Below are 22,076 nucleotides of genomic sequence, written 5' to 3'. Positions count from 1 at the left end.
TCACATCTCATGCTATCGGAAGGGTCTCAGGTTTGGAATGGGAAGGAGTTTGATATCACATCTCATGTTAGAGGTAGGATCTCAGGTTTGGTATTAGAGGCATTGAGATATGACATCTCATGCCATCAGAAGGGTCTCGGGATTGGAATGGGAAGGAGTTGGATATCACATCTCATGCTAAAGGGAGGGTCTAAGGTTTGGAAGGGGAAGGATTTGGACATCACATCTCATGTTATTGGAAGGATCTGAGGTTTGGTATTAGAAGCATTGAGATATCACATCTCATGCTATAGGAAGGGTCTCAGGAATGGAATGGGAAGGACTTGGATATCACATCTCATGATAAAGGAAGGGTGTAAGGTTTGGAAGGGGAAGGATTTGGATATCACATCTCATGTTATTGGACCGGTCTCAGGTTTGGTATTAAAAGCATTGAGATATCAAGTCTCATGGTATAGGACGGAGTTTGATATCACATCTCATGCCATGGTATGGGTCTCAGGTTTTGTAGAAGCATTGGGATATCACATCTCATGCTATCGGAAGGGTATCAGGATTGGATTTGGAAGGAGTTGGATATCCCATCTCATGCTATAGGAAGGGTCTCAGGTTGTAATAGAAGGAGTTGGATATCACATCTCATGTTATAGGAAGGATCTCAGGTTTTGTATTAGAAGCATTGAGATATCACATCTCATGCTATAGGAAGGGTCTCAGGATTGGAATGTGAAGGATTTGGATATCACATCTCATGCTAAAGGAAGGGTCTCAGGTTTGGTATAAGCATTGAGATATCACATCTCATGCTATCGGAAGGGTATCAGGATTGGATTTGGAAGGAGTTGGATATCCCATCTCATGCTATAGGAAGGGTCTCAGGATTGGAATGGGAAGGACTTGGATATCACATCTCATGTTATAGGAAGGATCTCAGGTTTTGTATTAGAAGCATTGAGATATCACATCTCATGCTATAGGAAGGGTCTCAGGATTGGAATGTGAAGGATTTGGATATCACATCTCATGCTAAAGGAAGGGTCTCAGGTTTGGTATAAGCATTGAGATATCACATCTCTGCTATCGGAAGGGTCTAAGGATTGGATTGGGAAGGAATTGGATATCCCTTCTCATGCTATAGGAAGGGTCTCAGGTTGGAATGGGTAGGAGTTGGATATCACATCTCATGTTATAGGAAGGGTCTCGAGATTGAAATGGGAAGGATTTGGATATCACATCTCTTGCTATAGGAAGGGTCTCAGGTTTTCTATTAGAAACATTGTGATATGACATCTCATGCTATAGGAAGGGTTTCAGTATTGGAATGGGAAGGATTTGGATATCACATCTCGTGCTAAAGGAAGGGTCTCAGGTTTGGAAGGGGAAGGATTTGGATATCATATCTCATGTTATAGGACGTATCTCATGTTATAGGACGGGTCCCAGGTTTGGTATTAGAAGCATTGAGATATCACATCTCATGGTATAGGAAGGGTCTCACGATTGGAATGGGAAGGAGTTGGATCTCCCTTCTCATGCTACAGGAAGGGTCTCAGGTTGGAATGGGAAGGAGTTGGATATCACATCTCGTTATAGGAAGGGTCTCAGGATTGGAATGGGAAGGAATTGGATATCACATCTCTTGCTATAGGAAGGGTCTCAGGTTTGGAAGGAGAAGGATTTGGATATCATATCTCATGTTATAGGACCGGTCCCAGGTCTGGTATTAGAAGCATTGAGATATCACATCTCATGCTATAGGAGGAGTCTCAGGATTGGAATGGGAAGGAGTTGGATATCACGTCTCATGTTATAGGAAGGGTCTCAGGATTGGAATGGGAAGGAGTTGAATATCACATCTCATGCTAAAGGAAGGGTATCAGGTTTGATAGAAGCATTCAGATATCACATCTCATGCTATAGGAAGGAACTCAGGATTGGAATGGGAAGGAGTTGGATATCACATCTAATGCCATAGGAAGGGTCATCAGGTTTGGTATAAGCATTGAGATATCACATCTCTGCTATCGGAAGGGTCTAAGGATTGGATTGGGAAGGAGTTGGATATCACGTCTCATGTTATAGGAAGGGTCTCAGGTTGGAATAGAAGGAGTTGGATATCACATCTCATGTTATAGGAAGGGTCTCAGGATTGGAATGGGAAGGACTTGGATATCACATCTCATGTTATAGGAAGGATCTCAGGTTTTGTATTAGAAGCATTGAGATATCACATCTCATGCTATAGGAAGCGTCTCAGGATTGGAATGTGAAGGATTTGGATATCACATCTCATGCTAAAGGAAGGGTCTCAGGTTTGGTATAAGCATTGAGATATCACATCTCTGCTATCGGAAGGGTCTAAGGATTGGATTGGGAAGGAACTGGATATCCCTTCTCATGCTATAGGAAGGGTCTCAGGTTGGAATGGGTAGGAGTTGGATATCACATCTCATGTTATAGGAAGGGTCTCAAGATTGAAATGGGAAGGATTTGGATATCACATCTCTTGCTATAGGAAGGGTCTCAGGTTTTCTATTAGAAACATTGAGATATGACATCTCATGCTATAGGAAGGGTTTCAGTATTGGAATGGGAAGGATTTGGATATCACATCTCATGCTAAAGGAAGGGTCTCAGGTTTGGAAGGGGAAGGATTTGGATATCATATCTCATGTTATAGGACGTATCTCATGTTATAGGACGGGTCCCAGGTTTGGTATTAGAAGCATTGAGATATCACATCTCAAGCTATAGGAAGGGTCTCATGATTGGAATGGGAAGGAGTTGGATATCACATCTCATGCTATAGGAGGAGTCTCAGGATTGGAATGGGAAGGAGTTGGATATCACGTCTCATGTTATAGGAAGGGTCTCAGGATTGGAATGGGAAGGAGTTGAATATCACATCTCATGCTAAAGGAGGGTATCAGGTTTGATAGAAGCATTGAGATATCACATCTCATGCTATAGGAAGGAACTCAGGATTGGAATGGGAAGGAGTTGGAAATCACATCTAATGCCATAGGAAGGGTCATCAGGTTTGGTATAAGCATTGAGATATCACATCTCTGCTATCGGAAGGGTCTCAGGATAGGAATGGGAAGGACTTAGAATTCACATCTCATACTATTGGGAGGGTCTCAGTTTTGATATTAGAAGCATTGAGCTATCACATCTCATGCTATCGGAAGGGTCTCAGGATTGGAATGGGATGGAGTTGGATATCACATCTCAAGCTATCTCAGGATTGGAATGGGAAGGAGTTTGATATTTCATCTCAAGCTATAGGAAGGGTCTCAGGTTTGGAAAGGGAAGGATTTGGATTTCACATCTCATGTTATAGGATGGTTCTCATGTTTGGTTTTAGAAGCATTGAGATATCACATCTCATGCTATCGTAAGGGTCTCAGGTTTGGAAAGGGAAGGATTTGGATTTCACAGGTTATAGGATGGTTCTCAGGTTTGGTTTTAGAAGCATTAAATTATAACATCTCATGCTATAGGAAGGGTCTCAGGTTTGGAATGGGAAGGAGTTGGATATCACATCTCTGCTATCTGAAGGGTCTCAGGATTGGAATGGGAAGGAGTTGGATATCCCATCTCGTTATAGGAAGGGTCTCAGGTTTGGTATTAGAAGCAATGAGATATCACATCTCATGCTATAGGAAGGGTCTAAGGTTTGGAAGGGGACGGATTTGGGTATCACATCTCATGTTATAGGACCGGTCTCAGGTTTGGTATTTGAAGCATTGAGGTATCAAGTCTCATGGTATAGGACGGGTCTCAGAATTGGAATGAGAAGGAGTTGGATATCACATCTCAAGCTATAGGAAGGGTCTCATGATTGGAATGGGAAGGAGTTGGATATCACATCTCATGTTATAGGAAGGGTCTCAGGATTGGAATGGGAAGGACTTGGATATCACATCTCATTCTATAGGAAGGCTCTCAGGGTTGGAAGTGAAAGGAGTTGGATATCACATTTCATGTTAGAGGTAGGATCTCAGGTTTGGTTTTAGAGGCATTGAGATATCACATCTCATGCCATCAGAAGGGTCTCAGGATTGGAATGGGAAGGAGTTGGATATCAAATCTCATGCTAAAGGGATGGTCTAAGGTTTGGAAGGGGAGGGATTTGGACATCATATCTCATGTTATTGGAAGGATCTCAGGTTTGGTATTAGAAGCATTGAGATATCACATCTCATGCTATCGGAAGGGTCTTAGGTTTGGTATAAGCATTGAGATATCACATCTCTGCTATCGGAAGGGTCTCAGGATTGGAATGGGAAGGATTTGGATATCACAATTCATGTTATAGGAAGGGTCTCAAGTTTGGTATTAGAAGCATTGAGATATCACATCTCATGTTATAGGAAGGGTCTCAGGTTTGGTATTAGAAGCATTGAGATATCACATCTCATGCTATAGGAAGGGTCTCAGGAATGGAATGGGAAGGACTTGGATATCACATCTCATGATAAAGGAAGGGTCTAAGGTTTGGAAGGGGAAGGATTTGGATATCACATCTCATGTTATTGGACCGGTCTCAGGTTTGGTATTAGAAGCATTGAGATATCAAGTCTCATGGTATAGGACGGGAGTTTGATATCACATCTCATGCCATGGTATGGGTCTCAGGTTTTGTAGAAGCATTGGGATATCACATCTCATGCTATCGGAAGGGTATCAGGATTGGATTTGGAAGGAATTGGATATCCCATCTCATGCTATAGGAAGGGTCTCAAGTTGGAATAGAAGGAGTTGGATATCACATCTCATGTTATAGGAAGGGTCTCAGGATTGGAATGGGAAGGACTTGGATATCACATCTCATGCTGTAGGAAGGGTCTCAGGTTTGGAAAAGGAAGGAGTTGGATATCACATTTCATGTTAGAGGTAGGATCTCAGGTTTGGTATTAGAGGCATTGAGATATCACATCTCATGCTATCAGAAGGGTGTCAGGATTGGAATGGGAAGGATTTGGATATCACATCTCATGTTATAGGAAGGACCTTAGGTTTGGTATTAGAAGCATTGAGATATCACATCTCATGCTATAGGAAGGGTCTCGGGATTGGAATGGGAAGGAGTTGGATATCACATCTCATGTTATAGGAAGGATCTCAGGTTTGGTATTAGAAGCATTGAGATATCACATCTCATGCTATAGGAAGGGTCTCAGGATTGGAATGGGAAGGAGTTGGATATCACATCTCATGCTATGGGAAGGGTCTTAGGTTTGGTATAAGCATTGAAATATCACATCTCTGCTATCGGAAGGGACTCAGGATTGGAATGGGAGGAGCTGGATATCACACCTCATGCTAAAGGAAGGGTCTCAGGTTTGGAAGGGGAAGGATTTGGATATCACATCTCATGTTATAGGACGGGTCTCAGGTTTGGTATTAGAAGCATTGTGATATCACATCTCATGCTATAGGATGTGTCTCAGGATTGGAATGGGAAGGAGTTGGATATCACATCTCATGCTATAGGAAGGGTTTCAGGTTTGGTAGAAGCATTGAGATATCACATCTCATGCTATAGGAAGAGTCTCAGGTTTGGGAAGGGAAGGATTTGGATTTCACATCTCATGTTATAGGATGGTTCTCATGTTTGGTTTTTGAAGCATTGAGATATCACAGCTCATGCTATCGGAAGGGTCTCAGGTTTGGAATGGGAAGGAGTTGGATATCACATCTCATGTTATAGGAAGGGTCTCAGGTTTGGAATGGGAAGGAGTTGGATATGACATCTCTTGTTATAAGGAGGGTCTCAGGATTTGAATGGTAAGGAGTTGGATATCACATCTCATGCTATAGGAAGGGTCTCAGGTTGGAATGGGAAGGAGTTGGATATCACATCTCATGTTATATACAGGAAGGGTCTCAGGATTGGAATGGGAAGGATTTGGATATCACATCTCATGCTAAAGGAAGGGTCTCAGGTTTGGAAGGGGAAGGATTTGGATATCACATCTCATCCAATAGGAAGGGTCTCAGGTTTGGAATGGGAAGGAATTGGATATCACATCTCATGTTATAGGAAGGGTCTCAAGTTTTTTATTAGAAACATTGAGATATCACATCTCATGTTATAGGACGGTTCCCAGGTTTGGTATTAGAAGCATTGAGATATCACATCTCATGGTATAGGAAGGGTCTCAGGGTTGGAATGGGAAGGAGTTGGATATCACATCTCATCCAATAGAAAGGGTCTCAGGTTTGGAATGGGAAGGAATTGGATATCACATCTCATGTTATAGGAAGGATCTCAGGTTTGGTATTAGAAGCATTGAGATATCACATCTCATGCTATAGGAAGGGTCTCAGGATTGGAATGTGAAGGATTTGGATATCACATCTCATGCTAAAGGAAGGGTCTCAGGATTTGAATGGCAAGGAGTTGGATATCACATCTCATGCCATAGGAAGGGTCTCAGGTTTGGTATAAGCATTGAGATATCACATCTCTGCTATCGGAAGGTTCTCAGGATTGGATTGGGAAGGAGTTGGATATCCCTTCTCATGCTATAGGAAGTGTCTCAGGTTGGAATGGGAAGGAGTTGAATATCACATCTCATGTTATAGGAAGGGTCTCAGGATTGGAATGGGAAGGATTTGGATATCACATCTCTTGCTATAGGAAGGGTCTCAGGATTGGAATGGGAAGGATTTGGATATCACATCTCATGTCATAGGAAGGATCTCAGGATTGGTATTAGAAGCATTGATATATCACATCTCATGCTATAGGAATGGTCTCAGGATTGGAATGGGTAGGAGTTGGATATTACATTCTTGCTATAGGAAGGGTCTCATGTTTGGAATGGGAAGGAGTTGGATATCACATATGCTATCTGAAGTGTCTCAGGTTTGGAACGGGAAGGAGTTGGATATCACATCTCATGTTATAGGAAGGGTCTCAGGTTTGGTATAAGCATTGAGATATCACATCTCTGCTATCAGGAGTGGCTCAGGATTGGAATGGGAAGGAGTTGGATATCCCATCTCATGTTAAAGGACGGGTCTCTGGTTTGGTATTAGAATCATTGAGATATCACATCGCATGCTGTAGGAAGGGTCTAAGGATTGGAATGGGATGGACTTGGATATCACATCTCATGCTATAGGTAGGCTCTCAGGTTTGGTATAAGCATTGAGATATCACATCTCATGCTATAGGAAGGGTCTCAGGATTGGAATGGGAAGGATTTGGATATCACATCTCATGCTATAGGAAGGGTCTCAGATTTGGTATAAGCATTGAGATATCACATCTCATGCTATAGGAAGGGTCTCAGGATTGGAATGGGAAGGAGTTGTATATGACATCTCAGGCCTTAGGAAGGGTCTCAGGTTTGGTATAAGCATTGAGATATCACATCTCTGCTATCGGAAGGGTCTCAGGATTGGAATGGGAAGGAGTTGGATATCCCATCTCATGTTATAGGAAGGGTCTCAGGTTTGGTATTAGAAGCATTGAGATATCACATCTCATGCTATAGGAAGGGTCTCAGGATTGGAATGGGAAGGACTTGGATGTCACATCTCATGCTATAGGGAGGGTCTCAAGTTTGATATTAGAAGCATTGAGATAACAAATCTCATGATATCGGAAGGGTCTCAGGATTGGAATGGGAAGGAGTTGGATATCACATCTCATGATAAAGGAAGGGTCTAAGGTTTGGAAGGGGAAGGATTTGGATATCACATCTCATGTTATAGGACGGGTCTCAGGTTTGGTATTAGAAGCATTGAGATATCAAGTCTCATGGTATAAGAAGGGTCTCAGAATTGGAATGGGAAGGAATTGGATATCACATCTCAAGCTATAGGAAGCGTCTCAGGATTGGAATGGGAAGGAGTTTGATATCACATCTCATGCCATAGTATGGGTCTCAGGTTTGGTAGAAGCATTGGGATATCACATCTCATGCTATCGGAAGGGTATCAGTATTGGATTTGGAAGGAGTTGGATATCCCATCTCATGCTATAGGAAGGGTCTCAGGTTAGAATGGGAAGGAGTTGGATATCACATTTCATGTTATAGGAAGGGTCTCAGGATTGGAATGGGAAGGACTTGGATATCATATCTCATGCTATAGGAAGGCTCTCAGGTTTGGAAGGGGAAGAAGTTGGATATCACATTTCATGTTAGAGGAAGGATCTCAGGTTTGGTATTAGGGGCCTTGAGATATCACATCTCATGCTATAGGAAGGGTCTCAGGATTGGAATGGGAAGGAGTTGGATATCACATCTCAAGCTATAGGAAGGGTCACAGGTTTGGTATAAGCATTGAGATATCACATCTCATGCTATAGGAAGGGTCTCAGAATTGGAATGAGAAGGAGTTGGATATCACATCTCAAGCTATAGGAAGGGTCTCATGATTGGAATGGGAAGGAGTTGGATATCACATCTCATGTTATAGGAAGGGTCTCAGGATTGGAATGGGAAGGACTTGGATATCACATCTCATTCTATAGGAAGGCTCTCAGGGTTGGAAGGGGAAGGAGTTGGATATCACATTTCATGTTAGAGGTAGGATCTCAGGTTTGGTTTTAGAGGCATTGAGATATCACATCTCATGCCATCAGAAGGGTCTCAGGATTGGAATGGGAAGGAGTTGGATATCAAATCTCATGCTAAAGGGATGGTCTAAGGTTTGGAAGGGGAGGGATTTGGACATCATATCTCATGTTATTGGAAGGATCTCAGGTTTGGTATTAGAAGCATTGAGATATCACATCTCATGCTATCGGAAGGGTCTTAGGTTTGGTATAAGCATTGAGATATCACATCTCTGCTATCGGAAGTGTCTCAGGATTGGAATGGGAAGGATTTGGATATCACAATTCATGTTATAGGAAGGGTCTCAAGTTTGGTATTAGAAGCATTGAGATATCACATCTCATGTTATAGGAAGGGTCTCAGGTTTGGTATTAGAAGCATTGAGATATCACATCTCATGCTATAGGAAGGGTCTCAGGAATGGAATGGGAAGGACTTGGATATCACATCTCATGATAAAGGAAGGGTCTAAGGTTTGGAAGGGGAAGGATTTGGATATCACATCTCATGTTATTGGACCGGTCTCAGGTTTGGTATTAGAAGCATTGAGATATCAAGTCTCATGGTATAGGACGGGAGTTTGATATCACATCTCATGCCATGGTATGGGTCTCAGGTTTTGTAGAAGCATTGGGATATCACATCTCATGCTATCGGAAGGGTCTCAAGTTGGAATAGAAGGAGTTGGATATCACATCTCATGTTATAGGAAGGGTCTCAGGATTGGAATGGGAAGGACTTGGATATCACATCTCATGCTGTAGGAAGGGTCTCAGGTTTGGAAAAGGAAGGAGTTGGATATCACATTTCATGTTAGAGGTAGGATCTCAGGTTTGGTATTAGAGGCATTGAGATATCACATCTCATGCTATCAGAAGGGTATCAGGATTGGAATGGGAAGGAGTTGGATATCACATCTCATGCTAAAGGGAGGGTCTCAGGTTTGGAATGGGAAGGATTTGGATATCACATCTCATGTTATAGGAAGGACCTTAGGTTTGGTATTAGAAGCATTGAGATATCACATCTCATGCTATAGGAAGGGTCTCGGGATTGGAATGGGAAGGAGTTGGATATCACATCTCATGTTATAGGAAGGATCTCAGGTTTGGTATTAGAAGCATTGAGATATCACATCTCATGCTATAGGAAGGGTCTCAGGATTGGAATGGGAAGGAGTTGGATATCACATCTCATGCTATGGGAAGGGTCTCAGGTTTGGTATAAGCATTGAAATATCACATCTCTGCTATCGGAAGGGACTCAGGATTGGAAGTGGAGGAGCTGGATATCACACCTCATGCTAAAGGAAGGGTCTCAGGTTTGGAAGGGGAAGGATTTGGATATCACATCTCATGTTATAGGACGGGTCTCAGGTTTGGTATTAGAAGCATTGTGATATCACATCTCATGCTATAGGATGTGTCTCAGGATTTGAATGGGAAGGAGTTGGATATCACATCTCATGCTATAGGAAGGGTTTCAGGTTTGGTAGAAGCATTGAGATATCACATCTCATGCTATAGGAAGAGTCTCAGGTTTGGGAAGGGAAGGATTTGGATTTCACATCTCATGTTATAGGATGGTTCTCATGTTTGGTTTTTGAAGCATTGAGATATCACAGCTCATGCTATCGGAAGGGTCTCAGGTTTGGAATGGGAAGGAGTTGGATATCACATCTCATGTTATAGGAAGGGTCTCAGGTTTGGAATGGGAAGGAGTTGGATATGACATCTCTTGTTATAAGGAGGGTCTCAGGATTTGAATGGTAAGGAGTTGGATATCACATCTCATGCTATAGGAAGGGTCTCAGGTTGGAATGGGAAGGAGTTGGATATCACATCTCATGTTATATACAGGAAGGGTCTCAGGATTGGAATGGGAAGGATTTGGATATCACATCTCATGCTAAAGGAAGGGTCTCAGGTTTGGAAGGGGAAGGATTTGGATATCACATCTCATCCAATAGGAAGGGTCTCAGGTTTGGAATGGGAAGGAATTGGATATCACATCTCATGTTATAGGAAGGGTCTCAAGTTTTTTATTAGAAACATTGAGATATCACATCTCATGTTATAGGACGGTTCCCAGGTTTGGTATTAGAAGCATTGAGATATCACATCTCATGGTATAGGAAGGGTCTCAGGGTTGGAATGGGAAGGAGTTGGATATCACATCTCATCCAATAGAAAGGGTCTCAGGTTTGGAATGGGAAGGAATTGGATATCACATCTCATGTTATAGGAAGGATCTCAGGTTTGGTATTAGAAGCATTGAGATATCACATCTCATGCTATAGGAAGGGTCTCAGGATTGGAATGTGAAGGATTTGGATATCACATCTCATGCTAAAGGAAGGGTCTCAGGATTTGAATGGCAAGGAGTTGGATATCACATCTCATGCCATAGGAAGGGTCTCAGGTTTGGTATAAGCATTGAGATATCACATCTCTGCTATCGGAAGGTTCTCAGGATTGGATTGGGAAGGAGTTGGATATCCCTTCTCATGCTATAGGAAGTGTCTCAGGTTGGAATGGGAAGGAGTTGAATATCACATCTCATGTTATAGGAAGGGTCTCAGGATTGGAATGGGAAGGATTTGGATATCACATCTCTTGCTATAGGAAGGGTCTCAGGATTGGAATGGGAAGGATTTGGATATCACATCTCATGTCATAGGAAGGATCTCAGGATTGGTATTAGAAGCATTGATATATCACATCTCATGCTATAGGAATGGTCTCAGGATTGGAATGGGTAGGAGTTGGATATTACATTCTTGCTATAGGAAGGGTCTCATGTTTGGAATGGGAAGGAGTTGGATATCACATATGCTATCTGAAGTGTCTCAGGTTTGGAACGGGAAGGAGTTGGATATCACATCTCATGTTATAGGAAGGGTCTCAGGTTTGGTATAAGCATTGAGATATCACATCTCTGCTATCAGGAGTGGCTCAGGATTGGAATGGGAAGGAGTTGGATATCCCATCTCATGTTAAAGGACGGGTCTCTGGTTTGGTATTAGAATCATTGAGATATCACATCGCATGCTGTAGGAAGGGTCTAAGGATTGGAATGGGATGGACTTGGATATCACATCTCATGCTATAGGTAGGCTCTCAGGTTTGGTATAAGCATTGAGATATCACATCTCATGCTATAGGAAGGGTCTCAGGATTGGAATGGGAAGGATTTGGATATCACATCTCATGCTATAGGAAGGGTCTCAGATTTGGTATAAGCATTGAGATATCACATCTCATGCTATAGGAAGGGTCTCAGGATTGGAATGGGAAGGAGTTGTATATGACATCTCAGGCCTTAGGAAGGGTCTCAGGTTTGGTATAAGCATTGAGATATCACATCTCTGCTATCGGAAGGGTCTCAGGATTGGAATGGGAAGGAGTTGGATATCCCATCTCATGTTATAGGAAGGGTCTCAGGTTTGGTATTAGAAGCATTGAGATATCACATCTCATGCTATAGGAAGGGTCTCAGGATTGGAATGGGAAGGACTTGGATGTCACATCTCATGCTATAGGGAGGGTCTCAAGTTTGATATTAGAAGCATTGAGATAACAAATCTCATGATATCGGAAGGGTCTCAGGATTGGAATGGGAAGGAGTTGGATATCACATCTCATGATAAAGGAAGGGTCTAAGGTTTGGAAGGGGAAGGATTTGGATATCACATCTCATGTTATAGGACGGGTCTCAGGTTTGGTATTAGAAGCATTGAGATATCAAGTCTCATGGTATAAGAAGGGTCTCAGAATTGGAATGGGAAGGAATTGGATATCACATCTCAAGCTATAGGAAGCGTCTCAGGATTGGAATGGGAAGGAGTTTGATATCACATCTCATGCCATAGTATGGGTCTCAGGTTTGGTAGAAGCATTGGGATATCACATCTCATGCTATCGGAAGGGTATCAGTATTGGATTTGGAAGGAGTTGGATATCCCATCTCATGCTATAGGAAGGGTCTCAGGTTAGAATGGGAAGGAGTTGGATATCACATTTCATGTTATAGGAAGGGTCTCAGGATTGGAATGGGAAGGACTTGGATATCATATCTCATGCTATAGGAAGGCTCTCAGGTTTGGAAGGGGAAGAAGTTGGATATCACATTTCATGTTAGAGGAAGGATCTCAGGTTTGGTATTAGGGGCCTTGAGATATCACATCTCATGCTATAGGAAGGGTCTCAGGATTGGAATGGGAAGGAGTTGGATATCACATCTCAAGCTATAGGAAGGGTCACAGGTTTGGTATAAGCATTGAGATATCACATCTCATGCTATAGGAAGGGTCTCAGAATTGGAATGAGAAGGAGTTGGATATCACATCTCAAGCTATAGGAAGGGTCTCATGATTGGAATGGGAAGGAGTTGGATATCACATCTCATGTTATAGGAAGGGTCTCAGGATTGGAATGGGAAGGACTTGGATATCACATCTCATTCTATAGGAAGGCTCTCAGGGTTGGAAGGGGAAGGAGTTGGATATCACATTTCATGTTAGAGGTAGGATCTCAGGTTTGGTTTTAGAGGCATTGAGATATCACATCTCATGCCATCAGAAGGGTCTCAGGATTGGAATGGGAAGGAGTTGGATATCAAATCTCATGCTAAAGGGATGGTCTAAGGTTTGGAAGGGGAGGGATTTGGACATCATATCTCATGTTATTGGAAGGATCTCAGGTTTGGTATTAGAAGCATTGAGATATCACATCTCATGCTATCGGAAGGGTCTTAGGTTTGGTATAAGCATTGAGATATCACATCTCTGCTATCGGAAGTGTCTCAGGATTGGAATGGGAAGGATTTGGATATCACAATTCATGTTATAGGAAGGGTCTCAAGTTTGGTATTAGAAGCATTGAGATATCACATCTCATGTTATAGGAAGGGTCTCAGGTTTGGTATTAGAAGCATTGAGATATCACATCTCATGCTATAGGAAGGGTCTCAGGAATGGAATGGGAAGGACTTGGATATCACATCTCATGATAAAGGAAGGGTCTAAGGTTTGGAAGGGGAAGGATTTGGATATCACATCTCATGTTATTGGACCGGTCTCAGGTTTGGTATTAGAAGCATTGAGATATCAAGTCTCATGGTATAGGACGGGAGTTTGATATCACATCTCATGCCATGGTATGGGTCTCAGGTTTTGTAGAAGCATTGGGATATCACATCTCATGCTATCGGAAGGGTCTCAAGTTGGAATAGAAGGAGTTGGATATCACATCTCATGTTATAGGAAGGGTCTCAGGATTGGAATGGGAAGGACTTGGATATCACATCTCATGCTGTAGGAAGGGTCTCAGGTTTGGAAAAGGAAGGAGTTGGATATCACATTTCATGTTAGAGGTAGGATCTCAGGTTTGGTATTAGAGGCATTGAGATATCACATCTCATGCTATCAGAAGGGTATCAGGATTGGAATGGGAAGGAGTTGGATATCACATCTCATGCTAAAGGGAGGGTCTCAGGTTTGGAATGGGAAGGATTTGGATATCACATCTCATGTTATAGGAAGGACCTTAGGTTTGGTATTAGAAGCATTGAGATATCACATCTCATGCTATAGGAAGGGTCTCGGGATTGGAATGGGAAGGAGTTGGATATCACATCTCATGTTATAGGAAGGATCTCAGGTTTGGTATTAGAAGCATTGAGATATCACATCTCATGCTATAGGAAGGGTCTCAGGATTGGAATGGGAAGGAGTTGGATATCACATCTCATGCTATGGGAAGGGTCTCAGGTTTGGTATAAGCATTGAAATATCACATCTCTGCTATCGGAAGGGACTCAGGATTGGAAGTGGAGGAGCTGGATATCACACCTCATGCTAAAGGAAGGGTCTCAGGTTTGGAAGGGGAAGGATTTGGATATCACATCTCATGTTATAGGACGGGTCTCAGGTTTGGTATTAGAAGCATTGTGATATCACATCTCATGCTATAGGATGTGTCTCAGGATTTGAATGGGAAGGAGTTGGATATCACATCTCATGCTATAGGAAGGGTTTCAGGTTTGGTAGAAGCATTGAGATATCACATCTCATGCTATAGGAAGAGTCTCAGGTTTGGGAAGGGAAGGATTTGGATTTCACATCTCATGTTATAGGATGGTTCTCATGTTTGGTTTTTGAAGCATTGAGATATCACAGCTCATGCTATCGGAAGGGTCTCAGGTTTGGAATGGGAAGGAGTTGGATATCACATCTCATGTTATAGGAAGGGTCTCAGGTTTGGAATGGGAAGGAGTTGGATATGACATCTCTTGTTATAAGGAGGGTCTCAGGATTTGAATGGTAAGGAGTTGGATATCACATCTCATGCTATAGGAAGGGTCTCAGGTTGGAATGGGAAGGAGTTGGATATCACATCTCATGTTATATACAGGAAGGGTCTCAGGATTGGAATGGGAAGGATTTGGATATCACATCTCTTGCTATAGGAAGGGTCTCAGGTTTTTTATTAGAAACCTTGAGATATCAAATCTCATGCTATAGGAAGGGTCTCAGGATTGGAATGGGAAGGAGTTGGATATCACATCTCATGCTATGGGAAGGGTCTCAGGTTTGGTATAAGCATTGAAATATCACATCTCTGCTATCGGAAGGGACTCAGGATTGGAAGTGGAGGAGCTGGATATCACACCTCATGCTAAAGGAAGGGTCTCAGGTTTGGAAGGGGAAGGATTTGGATATCACATCTCATGTTATAGGACGGGTCTCAGGTTTGGTATTAGAAGCATTGTGATATCACATCTCATGCTATAGGATGTGTCTCAGGATTGGAATGGGAAGGAGTTGGATATCACATCTCATGCTATAGGAAGGGTTTCAGGTTTGGTAGAAGCATTGAGATATCACATCTCATGCTATAGGAAGAGTCTCAGGTTTGGGAAGGGAAGGATTTGGATTTCACATCTCATGTTATAGGATGGTTCTCATGTTTGGTTTTTGAAGCATTGAGATATCACAGCTCATGCTATCGGAAGGGTCTCAGGTTTGGAATGGGAAGGAGTTGGATATCACATCTCATGTTATAGGAAGGGTCTCAGGTTTGGAATGGGAAGGAGTTGGATATGACATCTCTTGTTATAAGGAGGGTCTCAGGATTTGAATGGTAAGGAGTTGGATATCACATCTCATGCTATAGGAAGGGTCTCAGGTTGGAATGGGAAGGAGTTGGATATCACATCTCATGTTATATACAGGAAGGGTCTCAGGATTGGAATGGGAAGGATTTGGATATCACATCTCTTGCTATAGGAAGGGTCTCAGGTTTTTTATTAGAAACCTTGAGATATCAAATCTCATGCTATAGGAAGGGTTTTAGGATTGGAATGGGAAGTATTTGGATATCACATCTCATGCTAAAGGAAGGGTCTCAGGTTTGGAAGGGGAAGGATTTGGATATCACATCTCATCCAATAGGAAGGGTCTCAGGTTTGGAATGGGAAGGAATTGGATATCACATCTCATGTTATAGGAAGGGTCTCAAGTTTTTTATTAGAAACATTGAGATATCACATCTCATGTTATAGGACGGTTCCCAGGTTTGGTATTAGAAGCATTGAGATATCACATCTCATGGTATAGGAAGGGTCTCAGGGTTGGAATGGGAAGGAGTTGGATATCACATCTCATCCAATAGGAAGGGTCTCAGGTTTGGAATGGGAAGGAATTGGATATCACATCTCATGCTAAAGGAAGGGTCTCAGGTTTGGTAGAAGCATTGAGAAATCACATCTCATGCTATAGGAAGGGTCTCAGGATTTGAATGGCAAGGAGTTGGATATCACATCTCATGCCATAGGAAGGGTCTCAGGTTTGGTATAAGCATTGAGATATCACATCTCTGCTATCGGAAGGTTCTCAGGATTGGATTGGGAAGGAGTTGGATATCCCTTCTCATGCTATAGGAAGTGTCTCAGGTTGGAATGGGAAGGAGTTGAATATCACATCTCATGTTATAGGAAGGGTCTCAGGATTGGAATGGGAAGGATTTGGATATCACATCTCTTGCTATAGGAAGGGTCTCAGGATTGGAATGGGAAGGATTTGGATATCACATCTCATGTCATAGGAAGGGTCTCAGGATTGGTATTAGAAGCATTGAGATATCAAGTCTCATGGTATAAGAAGGGTCTCAGAATTGGAATGGGAAGGAGTTGGATATCACATCTCAAGCTATAGGAAGCGTCTCAGGATTGGAATGGGAAGGAGCTTGATATCACATCTCATGCCATAGTATGGGTCTCAGGTTTGGTAGAAGCATTGGGATATCACATCTCATGCTATCGGAAGGGTATCAGTATTGGATTTGGAAGGAGTTGGATATCCCATCTCATGCTATAGGAAGGGTCTCAGGTTAGAATGGGAAGGAGTTGGATATCACATTTCATGTTATAGGAAGGGTCTCAGGATTGGAATGGGAAGGACTTGGATATCATATCTCATGCTATAGGAAGGCTCTCAGGTTTGGAAGGGGAAGGAGTTGGATATCATATTTCATGTTAGAGGAAGGATCTCAGGTTTGGTTTAGGGGCCTTGAGATATCACATCTCATGCTATAGGAAGGGTCTCATGATTGGAATGGGAAGGAGTTGGATATCACATCTCAAGCTATAGGAAGGGTCTCAGGTTTGGTATAAGCATTGAGATATCACATCTCATGCTATAGGAAGGGTCTCAGAATTGGAATGAGAAGGAGTTGGATATCACATCTCAAGCTATAGGAAGGGTCATATGATTGGAATGGGAAGGAGTTGGATATCACATCTCATGTTATAGGAAGGGTCTCAGGATTGGAATGGGAAGGACTTGGATATCACATCTCATTCTATAGGAAGGCTCTCAGGGTTGGAAGGGGAAGGAGTTGGATATCACATTTCATGTTAGAGGTAGGATCTGAGATATCACATCTCATGCCATCAGAAGGGTCTCAGGATTGGAATGGGAAGGAGTTGGATATCAAATCTCATGCTAAAGGGATGGTCTAAGGTTTGGAAGGGGAGGGATTTGGACATCATATCTCATGTTATTGGAAGGATCTCAGGTTTGGTATTAGAAGCATTGAGATATCACATCTCATGCTATCGGAAGGGTCTTAGGTTTGGTATAAGCATTGAGATATCACATCTCTGCTATCGGAAGGGTCTCAGGATTGGAATGGGAAGGATTTGGATATCACAATTCATGTTATAGGAAGGGTCTCAAGTTTGGTATTAGAAGCATTGAGATATCACATCTCATATTATAGGAAGGGTCTCAGGTTTGGTATTAGAAGCATTGAGATATCACATCTCATGCTATAGGAAGGGTCTCAGGAATGGAATGGGAAGGACTTGGATATCACATCTCATGATAAAGGAAGGGTCTAAGGTTTGGAAGGGGAAGGATTTGGATATCACATCTCATGTTATTGGACCGGTCTCAGGTTTGGTGTTAGAAGCATTGAGATATCAAGTCTCATGGTATAGGACGGGAGTTTGATATCACATCTCATGCCATGGTATGGGTCTCAGGTTTTGTAGAAGCATTGGGATATCACATCTCATGCTATCGGAAGGGTATCAGGATTGGATTTGGAAGGAGTTGGATATCCCATCTCATGCTATAGGAAGGGTCTCAAGTTGGAATAGAAGGAGTTGGATATTACATCTCATGTTATAGGAAGGGTCTCAGGATTGGAATGGGAAGGACTTGGATATCACATCTCATGCTGTAGGAAGGGTCTCAGGTTTGGAAAAGGAAGGAGTTGGATATCACATTTCATGTTAGAGGTAGGATCTCAGGTTTGGTATTAGAGGCATTGAGATATCACATCTCATGCTATCAGAAGGGTATCAGGATTGGAATGGGAAGGAGTTGGATATCACATCTCATGCTAAAGGGAGGGTCTCAGGTTTGGAATGGGAAGGATTTGGATATCACATCTCATGTTATAGGAAGGACCTTAGGTTTGGTATTAGAAGCATTGAGATATCACATCTCATGCTATAGGAATGGTCTCGGGATTGGAATGGGAAGGAGTTGGATATCACATCTCATGTTATAGGAAGGATCTCAGGTTTGGTATTAGAAGCATTGAGATATCACATCTCATGCTATAGGAAGGGTCTCAGGATTGGAATGGGAAGGAGTTGGATATCACATCTCATGCTATGGGAAGGGTCTCAGGTTTGGTATAAGCATTGAAATATCACATCTCTGCTATCGGAAGGGACTCAGGATTGGAATGGGAGGAGCTGGATATCACACCTCATGCTAAAGGAAGGGTCTCAGGTTTGGAAGGGGAAGGATTTGGATATCACATCTCATGTTATAGGACGGGTCTCAGGTTTGGTATTAGAAGCATTGTGATATCACATCTCATGCTATAGGATGTGTCTCAGGATTGGAATGGGAAGGAGTTGGATATCACATCTCATGCTATAGGAAGGGTTTCAGGTTTGGTAGAAGCATTGAGATATCACATCTCATGCTATAGGAAGAGTCTCAGGTTTGGGAAGGGAAGGATTTGGATTTCACATCTCATGTTATAGGATGGTTCTCATGTTTGGTTTTTGAAGCATTGAGATATCACAGCTCATGCTATCGGAAGGGTCTCAGGTTTGGAATGGGAAGGAGTTGGATATCACATCTCATGTTATAGGAAGGGTCTCAGGTTTGGAATGGGAAGGAGTTGGATATGACATCTCTTGTTATAAGGAGGGTCTCAGGATTTGAATGGTAAGGAGTTGGATATCACATCTCATGCTATAGGAAGGGTCTCAGGTTGGAATGGGAAGGAGTTGGATATCACATCTCATGTTATATACAGGAAGGGTCTCAGGATTGGAATGGGAAGGATTTGGATATCACATCTCTTGCTATAGGAAGGGTCTCAGGTTTTTTATTAGAAACCTTGAGATATCAAATCTCATGCTATAGGAAGGGTTTTAGGATTGGAATGGGAAGTATTTGGATATCACATCTCATGCTAAAGGAAGGGTCTCAGGTTTGGAAGGGGAAGGATTTGGATATCACATCTCATCCAATAGGAAGGGTCTCAGGTTTGGAATGGGAAGGAATTGGATATCACATCTCATGTTATAGGAAGGGTCTCAAGTTTTTTATTAGAAACATTGAGATATCACATCTCATGTTATAGGACGGTTCCAAGGTTTGGTATTAGAAGCATTGAGATATCACATCTCATGGTATAGGAAGGGTCTCAGGGTTGGAATGGGAAGGAGTTGGATATCACATCTCATCCAATAGGAAGGGTCTCAGGTTTGGAATCGGAAGGAATTGGATATCACATCTCATGTTATAGGAAGGATCTCAGGTTTGGTATTAGAAGCATTGAGATATCACATCTCATGCTATAGGAAGGGTCTCAGGATTGGAATGTGAAGGATTTGGATATCACATCTCATGCTAAAGGAAGGGTCTCAGGTTTGGTAGAAGCATTGAGAAATCACATCTCATGCTATAGGAAGGGTCTCAGGATTTGAATGGCAAGGAGTTGGATATCACATCTCATGCCATAGGAAGGGTCTCAGGTTTGGTATAAGCATTGAGATATCACATCTCTGCTATCGGAAGGTTCTCAGGATTGGATTGGGAAGGAGTTGGATATCCCTTCTCATGCTATAGGAAGTGTCTCAGGTTGGAATGGGAAGGAGTTGAATATCACATCTCATGTTATAGGAAGGGTCTCAGGATTGGAATGGGAAGGATTTGGATATCACATCTCTTGCTATAGGAAGGGTCTCAGGATTGGAATGGGAAGGATTTGGATATCACATCTCATGTCATAGGAAGGATCTCAGGATTGGTATTAGAAGCATTGATATATCACATCTCATGCTATAGGAATGGTCTCAGGATTGGAATGGGTAGGAGTTGGATATTACATTCTTGCTATAGGAAGGGTCTCATGTTTGGAATGGGAAGGAGTTGGATATCACATATGCTATCTGAAGTGTCTCAGGTTTGGAACGGGAAGGAGTTGGATATCACATCTCATGTTATAGGAAGGGTCTCAGGTTTGGTATAAGCATTGAGATATCACATCTCTGCTATCAGGAGTGGCTCAGGATTGGAATGGGAAGGAGTTGGATATCCCATCTCATGTTAAAGGACGGGTCTCTGGTTTGGTATTAGAATCATTGAGATATCACATCGCATGCTGTAGGAAGGGTCTAAGGATTGGAATGGGATGGACTTGGATATCACATCTCATGCTATAGGTAGGCTCTCAGGTTTGGTATAAGCATTGAGATATCACATCTCATGCTATAGGAAGGGTCTCAGGATTGGAATGGGAAGGATTTGGATATCACATCTCATGCTATAGGAAGGGTCTCAGGTTTGGTATAAGCATGGAGGTATCACTTCTCATGCTATAGGAAGGGTCTCAGGATTGGAATGGGAAGGTGTTGGATATCACATCTCATGCTATAGGAAGGGTCTCAGATTTGGTATAAGCATTGAGATATCACATCTCATGCTATAGGAAGGGTCTCAGGATTGGAATGGGAAGGAGTTGTATATGACATCTCAGGCCTTAGGAAGGGTCTCAGGTTTGGTATAAACATTGAGATATCACATCTCTGCTATCGGAAGGGTCTCAGGATTGGAATGGGAAGGAGTTGGATATCCCATCTCATGTTATAGGAAGGGTCTCAGGTTTGGTATTAGAAGCATTGAGATATCACATCTCATGCTATAGGAAGGGTCTCAGGATTGGAATGGGAAGGACTTGGATGTCACATCTCATGCTATAGGGAGGGTCTCAAGTTTGATATTAGAAGCATTGAGATAACAAATCTCATGATATCGGAAGGGTCTCAGGATTGGAATGGGAAGGAGTTGGATATCACATCTCATGATAAAGGAAGGGTCTAAGGTTTGGAAGGGGAAGGATTTGGATATCACATCTCATGTTATAGGACGGGTCTCAGGTTTGGTATTAGAAGCATTGAGATATCAAGTCTCATGGTATAAGAAGGGTCTCAGAATTGGAATGGGAAGGAGTTGGATATCACATCTCAAGCTATAGGAAGCGTCTCAGGATTGGAATGGGAAGGAGTTTGATATCACATCTCATGCCATAGTATGGGTCTCAGGTTTGGTAGAAGCATTGGGATATCACATCTCATGCTATCGGAAGGGTATCAGTATTGGATTTGGAAGGAATTGGATATCCCATCTCATGCTATAGGAAGGGTCTCAGGTTAGAATGGGAAGGAGTTGGATATCACATTTCATGTTATAGGAAGGGTCTCAGGATTGGAATGGGAAGGACTTGGATATCATATCTCATGCTATAGGAAGGCTCTCAGGTTTGGAAGGGGAAGGAGTTGGATATCACATTTCATGTTAGAGGAAGGATCTCAGGTTTGGTATTAGGGGCCTTGAGATATCACATCTCATGCTATAGGAAGGGTCTCAGGATTGGAATGGGAAGGAGTTGGATATCACATCTC

The sequence above is a fragment of the Ambystoma mexicanum genome, chromosome 2p, assembly GCF_040938575.1.
Source record: "Ambystoma mexicanum isolate Mex_15411 chromosome 2p, UKY_AmexF1_1, whole genome shotgun sequence".
Taxonomy (NCBI): Eukaryota; Metazoa; Chordata; class Amphibia; order Caudata; family Ambystomatidae; genus Ambystoma; species Ambystoma mexicanum.
The sequence above is the reverse complement of the archived record's forward strand: the minus strand, read 5'-3'. Positions refer to the sequence as shown.